At 38.1% G+C, this 12,658-nt stretch overlaps 1 protein-coding gene across 2 annotated transcripts in view; it reads right to left on the reverse strand.

The window, feature by feature from the left end:
• Positions 1-12,658, reverse strand: part of LOC144967978 (suppressor of lurcher protein 1-like) — a 292,853-nt gene that overhangs the window by 251,603 nt on the left and 28,592 nt on the right. The window contains exon 2 of one of the 2 annotated variants that reach the window (XM_078905820.1): positions 7,644-7,867. The gene's annotated coding sequence lies outside the window, so the exon portion shown is untranslated. Of the gene's footprint in view, positions 1-7,643; positions 7,868-12,658 lie in introns of those variants that run through there. The other variant, XM_078905814.1, reaches the window with a different exon arrangement.

The following is a 12,658-nucleotide window of genomic DNA, read 5'->3' on the forward strand; positions in this document are numbered from 1 at the left end:
TTATTAACTGAACGGCAAAATAATATCTTGTCATATCATGAATAATATATGATTCTTCAATATTTTTTTATTATGAGGGTGGGGGGGGGGGGGATTCCGGACTTGTTCCCAATCGGTTCACGAGCTTACGAGTGCGCATTGGGAACAAAGTTCGAATTCCAAGAGTCTATGAAATCTTTCATTCTACCCCACAATGGATTCTGATTTCGTTATCCCTGAATAAAAGACATTTTCAAAAATACTTAAATGATAATCCTTTTTTTAAATATAATTTTAGTGACATTTAAATCTTGATAATTTGACGTCACAAATTATTATTGTAAACGATATGTCATTACGCGTTAGTAGAATAAATACCTTCCGGCAACTTGAATCCGAAAATAGACACAAGGAACCAAAAAAAAAAAATAATTGGTCTTTCGGGACAAATTTCTTAATTTTATACAAAATGTCGACCAGGGATGCACCTTTATCAGACACTAATAGACAAATTAACTCCGGGTGCCAAAGAACGAACTTAATTATCGGAGTGTTTTTTTTTACAATGTGTTTTTTGTCTTATCCAAAATGGAAATAAATCTGCTTATGGTCCTGTACATAATTGCCGTCATTAAACTGTCGCACACAAATAACAGCTTCATGGAGCACTATTTTTGTCTTTTGGACAAAATTTCCCTGTAATTATTTCTAGTGGAGGACGCGATATTTTAGTGGAAATAGAGGCTTATACGAACAGGCACTCGTCTATTTTAATTATTCTAGAAGTGTATTGTGCGCCTATGTGGTCTAGTGGTATGACACTCGCTTTCGGATCGGAAAGTCCTGGGTTCGAGCTTCGCTCGGCGCATAGTTGAGACCTTGAAAAAGGCTCTTTACTCACATTCTGTCCCCGTACTCAGGTGTAAAATGAGTACATGGTCGTTAACAGCGTTGTCTGTCGGAAAAAAATTGCAATATCGCCTAACAGGGGTCATGTCCCGTTCTGCATGTTACGCGCTATTGTTGGTCAGGGACCCCTTGTAAAATGCTTTGAGCACGTTTAGTGGATATTGCATTAGATAAAAGCTCAATTTTTTAAATTGTAGAAATAATAGTGATTGACACGAATCTTTTGAGCCATCAACGATCAAAATCGGTCCGGTAATAAAGTCTGTAAGTGTGCGCAAATGAATCTGGCAACATGGCGTCCAGATGGCGATTCCCAACGATTAAATGACCGATCATTATGCCCTAGCAGATTTTATATTCTATCATTTGAGTCAACGGGTAATAAAATTACTCTTAATTTAAGAAAGCTTTGCAAGTTACTCGTTCTATCAATAAAAAAAGTTTTATAATTTTTAGATTTGCCAGTAATTCTGTGCTCATTGTAAAAATTTTAACATCGGCTGTACCGAACAATTATGATTCCCAACCCTATTTTTTAAAAGAATGCCTAAGTCGAAACAGTATTCATACAGAACTATGTTATACAAAAGTGAGAAAAATCGGGAATCTGAGTTTACCCAAGATTGATTAGAAAGTACAATGTGATCTTACAACGTTGTATCCAGTTTTTGTAAAGCAATATGTTACCACTGATTACCTTGTTTCGTCGTGTGACGGTCTTGTACAAAGATATACTCTTCTCTCTCTCTCTCTCTCTCCCTCTCTCCCTCTCTCTCTCTCTCTCTCTCTCCCTCTCTCTCTCTCTCTCTCTCTCTCCCTCTCTCTCTCTCTCTCTCTCTCTCTCTCTCTCTCATCAGAAAGATTAATCTTCGAATAATATTTATTTGATGATGATAAAACAGATCACGATAAAAGTAAAATAAAATGCTCGTTGTATCGAAACAAATGTGACGATTTTCTGACCCTCGGGGGGTCAATAGGTCACATAGGCAACTGTGATCAAGTCGTGACGTAAATTTAACGATGTGTACATGTTGGTGAATGTTTCTTCAACGTGTTACCCGACTTATATTACGGTTCTTGTGAATTTATGAAACTCTTTTGTTTAAAGAGATAGTAATTCACACGATAAACATACACATAAAGATTCTCTCACACACTGACACGTACACACACACACACACACACACACACACACACACAAGCGCAGGAGCGCATATACACACGCACACATATAAGCACAAAGGAACACACACACACACACACACACACACACACACACACACACACACACACACGCGCACATTCATGCGGCGCTAAATTTTCGAGCAAGACATTATAAGAAAAGTAGAAGTTAGATTCAGGTGGTGTCGATTTTCACACCTTGATCGTAAAATTATTCATAAGCATCGGTTCCTTAAAATGGAAACAGTATTTGACTTATTCAGCTGTTCAATATGTCAGATGTTATATAATAATAATATAATAATAATAATAATAATAATAATAATAATAATAATAATAATACAAAATAATAATATAATAATAATAATAATAATAATAATAATAATAACAATAATAATAATAATAACAATAATAATAATAATAATAATAATAATAATAATAATAATAATAATAATAATAATAATAATAATAATAATAATAATAATAATAATGATAATAATATATACTTTAGTCATCCAAAAAAATGGAAATTCGTTTACAGACGTGGCATGCATAAAAATGTATAAACACAAAGTTGAGAATCTATGGCGAAAATGTATATATATATATATATATATATATACATATATATATATATATATATATATATATATATATATATATATATATATATATGCAAATCTACAAACATGTAAAACTATACAATCAAGAACCAATAGCAACACCTTGTATATTAATTTAATAAATTGAGATAGGCCATACCTATGGCCTTTAGTCCGAACTTGTGAGTGTATATTTAAAAGTTAGTATTTAATTTAAATCAGAGTTGGGCGTTAAAAATTCGAACACCGTGTGGCAAAAATGAATTAAGGTGGCGTGTTGTCTTTGTTTTTATAGATATAAGGCGGCGGCTCCTCATGGAGAACTTAATATATTTGCGAAGGGGGTGGTCGTCATCCTTCATATGTTTCTCCATTTTACTTAGACAAAATCTCTTGAACACTTCTTCCACATTGGAAATTGAGTGAGTATAACTCCTGGTTTTATCAATTATCCGATCAATTTTCTTAATGTCGCAAATACTGGCATTTCCACACCATGCTGTAATACAAAAATTATAACGGTCTCCAAAACGGATTTATAAAAAAGGATGCATAACGTTTTGTCTATGTCAAATTCTGAAAATTTCCGAATAAAATACATTCTTCTGTTCAATTTAGAGATAACAGCATAGGTTTGTAAATGCCACTGCAATTTATTGTCAATTAAAATACCCAAATATGTGTAAACCGAAACTTGCTCAACAGCTTGATTTTTAATTTTGAGCGGAGTGATGGAATTTGTGTTCTTCCTAAAATCAAAAATCATTTCTTTGGTTTTTCCTCTACATTTAATTTCAGGGAGTTATCTTCACACCAACCAACAAATCTGTCGATCTCAGATTTGTATGCCGTTTCATCATCTTTAAATATTAACCCTTGAAGGGCAGTGTCGTAAGCAAATTTCAAAATTGGGACCAAGTCACTTGTACAGTCATTTGTGTAAACCATAAAGAGGCGAGGAGAGATAACACACCCTTGAGGGGCTCCTGTATTAGTAATTATTTTATTAGATTTGTTTCCATTAATTTCTGCAAAGTGTGCTCTCTCTAAAAGAAAGTCTAGAATCCAGGAAATCAAATTTCAGTTTTTCAACAAGTAAATGGGGCTGTTTAGACAAAGAAAAAATATGAGGAGTAAATTGAAGATATCGAATAAACTATTTCAAATGTATTTACATATTATGTGTGTTTAAGTAAAATAACGTGCAATCCATAGAGAGAGTTTTCACTTGATGTCAACTTAACCTTGACGTCATTGCCGAATAAAATTTCAAATTAAGAAAATCATATGACATTTTTCTTTTTAATTCTGAATGGTTTAGTTAATGGAAAATGATCTCATTCATAATGTCAATGAAAATAGTCTGACCCAGACGTAGTTGAAAATAAAACTTCGCTATTTTTGGGGAAAAGACTTCTTTAGGGACAATAATCTACAAGTCAGATATTTTCGAAATGAGGCTATGGCAAAAAATCCCTTTCGTAACATTCCCACGGGGAAAAAATGACAAAAGTTAATCTGAAGAACTATGAATTGCTTTAGTTTTCATCAGTATTTCTGATATAAAAATTGATAGATAATTATATAAATACAATGATAGGCTACAAAGTCTTCACGTCTCCCTGATATTTTCAAAACAGTAAAAGATACGAAATTGACAAATGTACCAAAACAAAACTTAGTTCCCCATCTTTCCGTTTATCATTTTAAACTTCAACAAAGTTAATGTTCCTATCTACACAGACTGACCGATGACGCATCAGCTGTTGAATCGCATCGATGAAGAATCAATATTCCATAAACCCTCAACACTTTGGTTGACTTTCCTCTATGAGTGCGGAAACGCGTATAAGCGTAGATTTATAAATAGTAATTTATACACCTATGCGTACAAGTGACGTCACTATTTCTTGGAACCGTCTGTGACTCATCATAATTTAATATTATACTTCGACGCCAGCGAGTACTCTCTCTCTCTCTCTCTCTCTCTCTCTCTCTCTCTCTCTCTCTCTCTCTCTCTCTCTCTCTCTCTCTCTCTCTCTCTCTCTCTGCACATCGCTAGCACTGCCAAACTTGTCCCTTTCAGATGTCTCGTAAGTCTTGGGATAACGAAAAGAAAATCACGTGGAGCTAAATCGGGACTGTAATGGTGGTCATACGGTCAGATTGGAGAAGGGGTCACTTCCAAAAGCAGCCCAGTGATGGACAGCAGATGAGAAGAGAAAGCGGGAAAGACCAAAAGAAACCTGACGAAGGTTTACGACCGCAAAAAATGGAGATGTGGGGGGGTGGGGCCGCGAGGTGTCTCAGCTCTATGACTAATTAACAAAACTGCCTTTGTGCGGCTATGTGGTCTGAGGTATGACACTCGTTTCTCACTACCATTAACATCAAAATGTTTACATGCGGCTATGTGGCCTAGTGTATGACACTCGCTTTCGACAATCTTACCGCACTAGTTGAGTCCTTGGAAAAGGCTCTCACCACTGTACTCAGGTATAAAATGAGTACCCGGCCGTTAACAGCGTTGCCTCTGTCCGAAAAAAATGTAATATCTCCTAACAGACGTCATGTCCAGTCCTACATGTTGAGTGTTGTAGTTGGCCAGAGACCCCTTGTAACGTATTTTGTGCACGTTTACTGGATATACCACTAGACCACACAGCCGCATGTAAATGCTCTAGAACCAAGGCAAACTGGTGTCCATTACAACCGTGTTTAATAAGCCCATAATTGCTATCGGATATCAGACATATAAATTATATATACATTTTGGCAACTTCTCTTGTTGTCGACAAAATGAGCTCAAAGTGGAAGATAATACAATAATTGGATAGATACATGAATATTTACATTCACAACAGTTGTTCAATGCAACTCATGATTCTAACATCTGTAACTAAAGCCGAATAATTGAAAAGAAAATGAGTTTTAATACGTTTTAATTGCCACTGCAATAACCCAAAGTTGCTTAGTAACTCCTTTGTATTGAAATTATCTATAAATATTTTAAACTGTCGTGCACTTATTTTCAGGTCTGATAATGATAATCCAATTTCTTATAAGCCCATTTTTGTGATGGAAATACTTTCAAACCAACGCAAAATATACTTCATTATAACAATGTTAAAACAAGCCCATAATTAAGTTCGTTATCAGACCTGTAAATGTGTGTACGTCGTTTTAAACTTTAAGACTTAAAGAAAAACAGTAAAAGAACTTTAGGCAAGATTTTGTAATTATAAATTAAGACCAAGGTTTTTCATATTTAGGTTTTCAGAGTTATAAATTTACTTTACTAGGTTCATATTTTAAAGGAATGTCAGTACATTTTAGGAAAAGACGCAGGAGAGCTAAAAACTATTATATTATATTACCATTTTTGTATTGCAATCGTATTGTTCCAGACAGTTTTAAAACAGTATTAACAACTTTGTTTATCACGACAGCAATACCGAACCAGGATTGTTGAATGCGCTTTGTTTCATGCAGCGTATTTCATTTTAAACAAAATTAAAGTTAACTGTCTTTTAAGACATTAAAACTCCAGTTTTCCTCTTCCTTTTTCTTTTTTTTCTTTCTTTGTTTATTTATTATTCGAATCCCTCGTTTGTATGGAGTTTGTTATCTTTCTCTTCCTTATGAACGTACATGTCAGAGACTGTCAAATAAGAATGAAAGTATTAAGTTTGCACCGAAAATATGAAATATTTCACGCACTTTTAGAAATTGAATTGCATGAAATTTTACACCAAAAATAAACATTAGACGGTCTAGACTAATCTGTCTGTCATTCCTATTTCTTTTCTAAAGTTACAGAATGAATAATGTTTATTTTCTATGACTCATGCCGAGAATTTTCGTAAGAAATTGTCGATTGGCGTTTAGGAGTTGCTAATAAGGCTTGGAGTTTGTCAATTTAGATCCGAAAGACAGAGAAGAATGCTTGAGCTGTAAATAAACTTGAGCGTTTTCAAATACCGTGCAATTTCCGCCAAATGCGCTCTAATATTATGACCCTCGCCTTCGGAGCGGAGGGTCTAGGGTTCAATTGAGTTATTGGGAAAAGCTCTACTACTACTACTACTACTACTACTACTACTACTACTACTACTACTACTACTACTACTACTACTACTACTACTACTACTACTACTACTACTACTACTACTACCCCATCGATTAATATACGATTCTTTCATTTCTTTGTATATTTATTAAACGAGTAATTTTTATCGTGCCAAATAACACAACGAGCTTGCGAGTATGTGTTCCTGCACGAAATTTTAATGAAATGATACGTACTTCTATTCACCATAATTTGTGTTTCTTCCAACTGCTTGAACGACAATTTGACCAAAAAAAAAAAAAAAGAAAAGAAAAGAAAAACGTTGAATATTTATTAATGCGCACCAAAAGATTATTTCTAATTGCCAATCAGTTGACTTTTACACTTTATTTCACACCAATAAAATGTGCGAAATATTCTACAAGCGTCGAATAACATTTTTATTCAACGCGTTCAAAGCATTATTCAACGATCACGTATTTACTAAGAAATGATAGGGTTATTCCATGAGAGAGATGGAATAATATACGATTCTTACACTCTTTTTGGAATTCCAGACGTGTAACCGACCACTGCACGAGCTTGAGTGTAGGAAATATTTGATTCTACCCCTCAATCCATTTCGATTTCTTCATCTTTGAATAAAAAATCATGCTCAAAAACACTAAATAATACTTTTTTTTTTAATAACCCGAAGTTAAGTGAAATTTACGCTTGATAAGCTGACGTCACAAATTAATATTGTAAACATGATAACATTACGCGTTACTATTTACGGAGAGAGGTGAAATAATATTACCTTTACCATTGTTTACAATACATCATTCTATTATCATTTTAGCCACCATCATCTCATTCATGTGTTATGGAATATATCCTTCTTATTTATAATCACATACCTTCAAATCCCGGGGTTCCGCTGAAACATTGATTCCTTATGTAAAATCCAAATAGCGTTGGGCAGATAGAACATATTTCATATGAAGCTTGTGTCAAATAATCCAACAGTTACAAAGTCTTTGACAAAGATGAAATTATGTTGTTGAAGTTTATGTCACAGTCTGCACGTTTTTATCCAAATTAGACGCATAAATTGTTAGTCCATCACATTGTTATAGATACTCTGAAGAAGAAAAAATGATTTAAATATAAGAAATCTGTGGAATAATGGTAAATGGGATAATGCTATGTGAGCATATATGTGACCCTTCGTGTCAAAACGGTATTATGTCGGGATGGACCAGATGCTAAAAAGTCAAAATATATAGTGAAACTGGTAAAAAGTAGTAAACGTTGGTATTTAGCACAGTAAAATATGATATTCCTTCTCCTCTATAAAGCAAACAAACTCAACTTAAGCATGATATTTCTGGCTTCAAATTCAATTTTCAGCATCTTAGTCATCCCGACTTAATACCGATTTGAGACGAAGGGTCACATATTAGCAGATAATGATAACCGAACACAACAATGGACTCAAAGCAATAAGTACACACTGTAAGATAAAAATCGGAACAAGTGTGTATGAAAGATGCCAAACAAGGCAAGAAAGAAAAATACAAGAAAAAATAAACATCCCCAAAAATAAGTCTACCTCGACTGGGGGTCGAAAGAAAGAAAAATACAAGAAAAAATAAACATCCCCAAAAATAAGTCTACCTCGACTGGGGGTCGAACCTCAGACCTTCTGATTACTGGTCAGACGTGCTACCATTACACCACAGAGGCTCCTGATAGTTGGGACAATTTTAATACCAATATTATTCTTCACAATGGTACGCGGTTTGCTCTGTGAACGCTCGCTTGCATCAAACAACACATCGGGTGCCTCTGTGAGGTGTAATGGTAGCACGTCTGACCGGTAATCAGAAGGTCTAAGGTTCGATCCCCAGTCGAAGAAGAATGAATTTTTGAGGATGATTTTTTTTGTCATTCTTGAATTTTTCTTTCTTGCTTTGTCATGTTTGGCACCTTTCATACACAAGTGTTATCTTATTGTTATCTTACATCGGTGCCTGCTCCCTCAATTCTTAATTTGATAATTGCATACTGTAGGTACATGATATGGTCATCGAGATGAGCTTTACAAAACAGCATTAAGTTATTATAAGATGAAACAAAGATGTTTCTTCTGATTTCAGAAATGTTAATGAAATGGTAACAATTTTGACAATTTTTCTCTTGTTGTTAAGGAGAGGCTTATATAAAGGATGAAGCACATGACTACATTAAAACGTGTAAGAAATATATTACCAAATACAGAAAAGTGAGTGGAGCAGGCACTTATGTTGGTAACAACAAGATATGAAGTGAATAGAAAAGTGCCAGAAGACAATAGACTATTGTTTCTTACACGGTGCCTGTACCTCAATCTTAATTGTAGAGCAACTGTAGGTACGATAGGTCTCGAGATGAGCTATACAAACACAAATATATACGTTTCAAACAAAGATTTTCTCTGATTCAAGAACGTTGTTTAAACATGGAATAATTTTGACAATTAATATACCATTTTAAAACAATATAAGATGAACATGAACATTAGAACGTGTAATGAAATTTATCTCAGAAAAGTGAGTGGAGCAGGCACTTATGTTGGTAACAACAAGATATGAAGTGAATAGAAAAGTGCCAGAAGACAATAGAGAATAAAAATTTTTTTCGCGGCGGTGGTGGGGTTTGAACCTGCGACCTTATTGGTACGACAACTCCGCCTGGCAGGTGAGAGCGTGGCTCTACCGTGTGAGCTATCCACGAACACAAAAATATTCGTTTCAAACTCAAAGTCATTACTAGATCCCTCTCTCACCCACTTCTTGAGACCGCCGATTCGTTCGTACACCACCATCGCGAATAATTTTGACCAGCAGTTAAGCCTAATAGCCAATATTCTCAACACAAACATATAACATAGAAACGATTGAGACATTGAGTATGCTCCGGTGTATGGGGTGAATTTTTAATTCAGAAAAGTGAGTGGAGCAGGCACTTATGTTGGTAACAACAAGATATGAAGTGAATAGAAAAGTGCCAGAAGACAATAGAGAATAAAAATTTTTTTTTCGCGGCGGTGGTGGGGTTTGAACCTGCGACCTTATTGGTACGACAACTCCGCCTGGCAGGTGAGAGCGTGGCTCTACCGTGTGAGCTATCCACGAACACAAAAATATTCGTTTCAAACTCAAAGTCATTACTAGATCCCTCTCTCACCCACTTCTTGAGACCGCCGATTCGTTCGTACACCACCATCGCGAATAATTTTGACCAGCAGTTAAGCCTAATAGCCAATATTCTCAACACAAACATATAACATAGAAACGATTGAGACATTGAGTATGCTCCGGTGTATGGGGTGAATTTTTAATTCAGAAAAGTGAGTGGAGCAGGCACTTATGTTGGTAACAACAAGATATGAAGTGAATAGAAAAGTGCCAGAAGACAATAGAGAATAAAAATTTTTTTTCGCGGCGGTGGTGGGGTTTGAACCTGCGACCTTATTGGTACGACAACTCCGCCTGGCAGGTGAGAGCGTGGCTCTACCGTGTGAGCTATCCACGAACACAAAAATATTCGTTTCAAACTCAAAGTCATTACTAGATCCCTCTCTCACCCACTTCTTGAGACCGCCGATTCGTTCGTACACCACCATCGCGAATAATTTTGACCAGCAGTTAAGCCTAATAGCCAATATTCTCAACACAAACATATAACATAGAAACGATTGAGACATTGAGTATGCTCCGGTGTATGGGGTGAATTTTTAATTCAGAAAAGTGAGTGGAGCAGGCACTTATGTTGGTAACAACAAGATATGAAGTGAATAGAAAAGTGCCAGAAGACAATAGAGAATAAAATTTTTTTCGCGGCGGTGGTGGGGTTTGAACCCGCGACCTTATTGGTACGACAACTCCGCCTGGCAGGTGAGAGCGTGGCTCTACCGTGTGAGCTATCCACGAACACAAAAATATTCGTTTCAAACTCAAAGTCATTACTAGATCCCTCTCTCACCCACTTCTTGAGACCGCCGATTCGTTCGTACACCACCATCGCGAATAATTTTGACCAGCAGTTAAGCCTAATAGCCAATATTCTCAACACAAACATATAACATAGAAACGATTGAGACATTGAGTATGCTCCGGTGTATGGGGTGAATTTTTAATTCAGAAAAGTGAGTGGAGCAGGCACTTATGTTGGTAACAACAAGATATGAAGTGAATAGAAAAGTGCCAGAAGACAATAGAGAATAAAAGGGGGGGGGGGGGGGGGGGGGGGGGGGGGGGGGGGGGGGGGGGGGCGGGGGGGGGGGGGGGGGGGGGGGGGGGGGGGGGGGGGGTTTTTTTTTGGGGGGGGGGGGGGGGGGGGGGGGGGGGGGGGGGGGGGGGGGGGGGGGGGGGGGGGGGGGGGGGGGGGGGGGGGGGGGGGGGGAGTGGGGGGGGGGGGGGGGGGGGGGGGGGGGGGGGGGGGGGGGGTGGGTTTGGGGGTGGGGGGGGGTGGGGGGGGTTGGGGGGGGGGGGGGGGGGGGGGGGGGGCGGGGTGGTGGGTTGGGGGGTCTGGGTTTTGTTGCGGTGTTGTTCCCGGGGGGGGGGGGGTTGAGGGCGTGGGGGGGTGGTGTTGTGGAGGGGGGGGTTATTTTTTTGGAGGGGGTTGGGGGGGGGGGTTTGTTGGGCCGGGGGGGGGTTTTGGTTTGGGGTTAGTTGGGTGTTTTTTGGGTTTTTTTGGGGTTTTTTTGGGGGTTTTTTTTTTTTGTGTGGGGGGGGTTTTTTGGGTGTTTTGGGGGGTTTTTGGGGGTGGGTTGGGGGGGGGTGTTTTTGGGGGTGTTGTTTCCCGGGGGGGGGGGGGGGGGGGGGGTTGGTTTTCCCGGCCCCGTACACCCCATCGCGAAAAATTTTTTGACCGGGAAAGGTTAACCCTTTAATGCAATATTCTCAAACACAAAAATTAACATAGAAACGATTGAAAAACTTGGGGGTATGCCCGGTGTTTTTTTGGGTTTAAATTTTTTTTTTAATTTCGAAAAGTGAGTGGAGCAGGTTTTGTTTGGTAACAACAAGATATAATGAAGTGAATAGAAAAGTGCCAGAAGACAATAGAAAATAAAAATTTTTTTTCGCGGCGGTGGTGGGGTTTTTGAACCTGCGCCTTATTGGTTCAAAAACTCCCCCCCCTGGCGGGTTTGGGGGAGCTTTTTTTGGGGGCCCCTTTTCCCCCCCGTGGTGAGCTACCCCAAAACCCAAAAAAATATTCGTTTCAACCAATTCATTACTAGACCCCTCCCCTCACCCATTTCTTGGACCCCCCCCGGATTTCGTTGTCCCCCCATCGGAAAATTTTAAACCAGCATTTAAAGAAAATAAAATTTTCTAAAACCAAAAAATATAACAAAAAAAAACGTTTTGGACATTGGTATGTTCCCGGTTTGTGGGGGGGGGTGAATTTTTAATCAGAAAGTGGGGTGGGCAGGCCTTTGTTGGTAACACAAGATTGAGTGAATAGAAAAGGGGCAAAAGGGACCATAGAGAATAATTTTTTTTTTCCCCGGGGGGTGGTGGGGTTTGAACCTCGACCTTTTTGGTCCCCGACAACTCCCCCCTGGGGTGGGGAGGGGGGGCCTCTACCGTGTGAGCTATCCCAAACACAAATATTCTTTTAACTCAAGTCATTACTAGATCCTCTCTCACCCCCCTTCTTGAGCCCGCCGCCGATTCTTTCCCGGTTCACCCCATCGCGAAAAATTTTGACACAGCAGTTAACCCTAATAGCCAATATTCTCACACAAAAAATTAAAACCCTAGAAAAACGATTGGGGACTTTGAGTATTGCCCCGGTTTTTAGGGGGTGTGAATTTTTAATTCAGAAAGTGAGTGGGGGCCCCCGGCACTTATGTTGGGAACAACAAAATATGATAGGGGAA

This window comes from Berghia stephanieae, chromosome 3 (genome assembly GCF_034508935.2).
Source record: "Berghia stephanieae isolate SIO BIC M18660-M18661 chromosome 3, UCSD_Bste_1.3, whole genome shotgun sequence".
Lineage (NCBI taxonomy): Eukaryota > Metazoa > Mollusca > Gastropoda > Nudibranchia > Aeolidiidae > Berghia > Berghia stephanieae.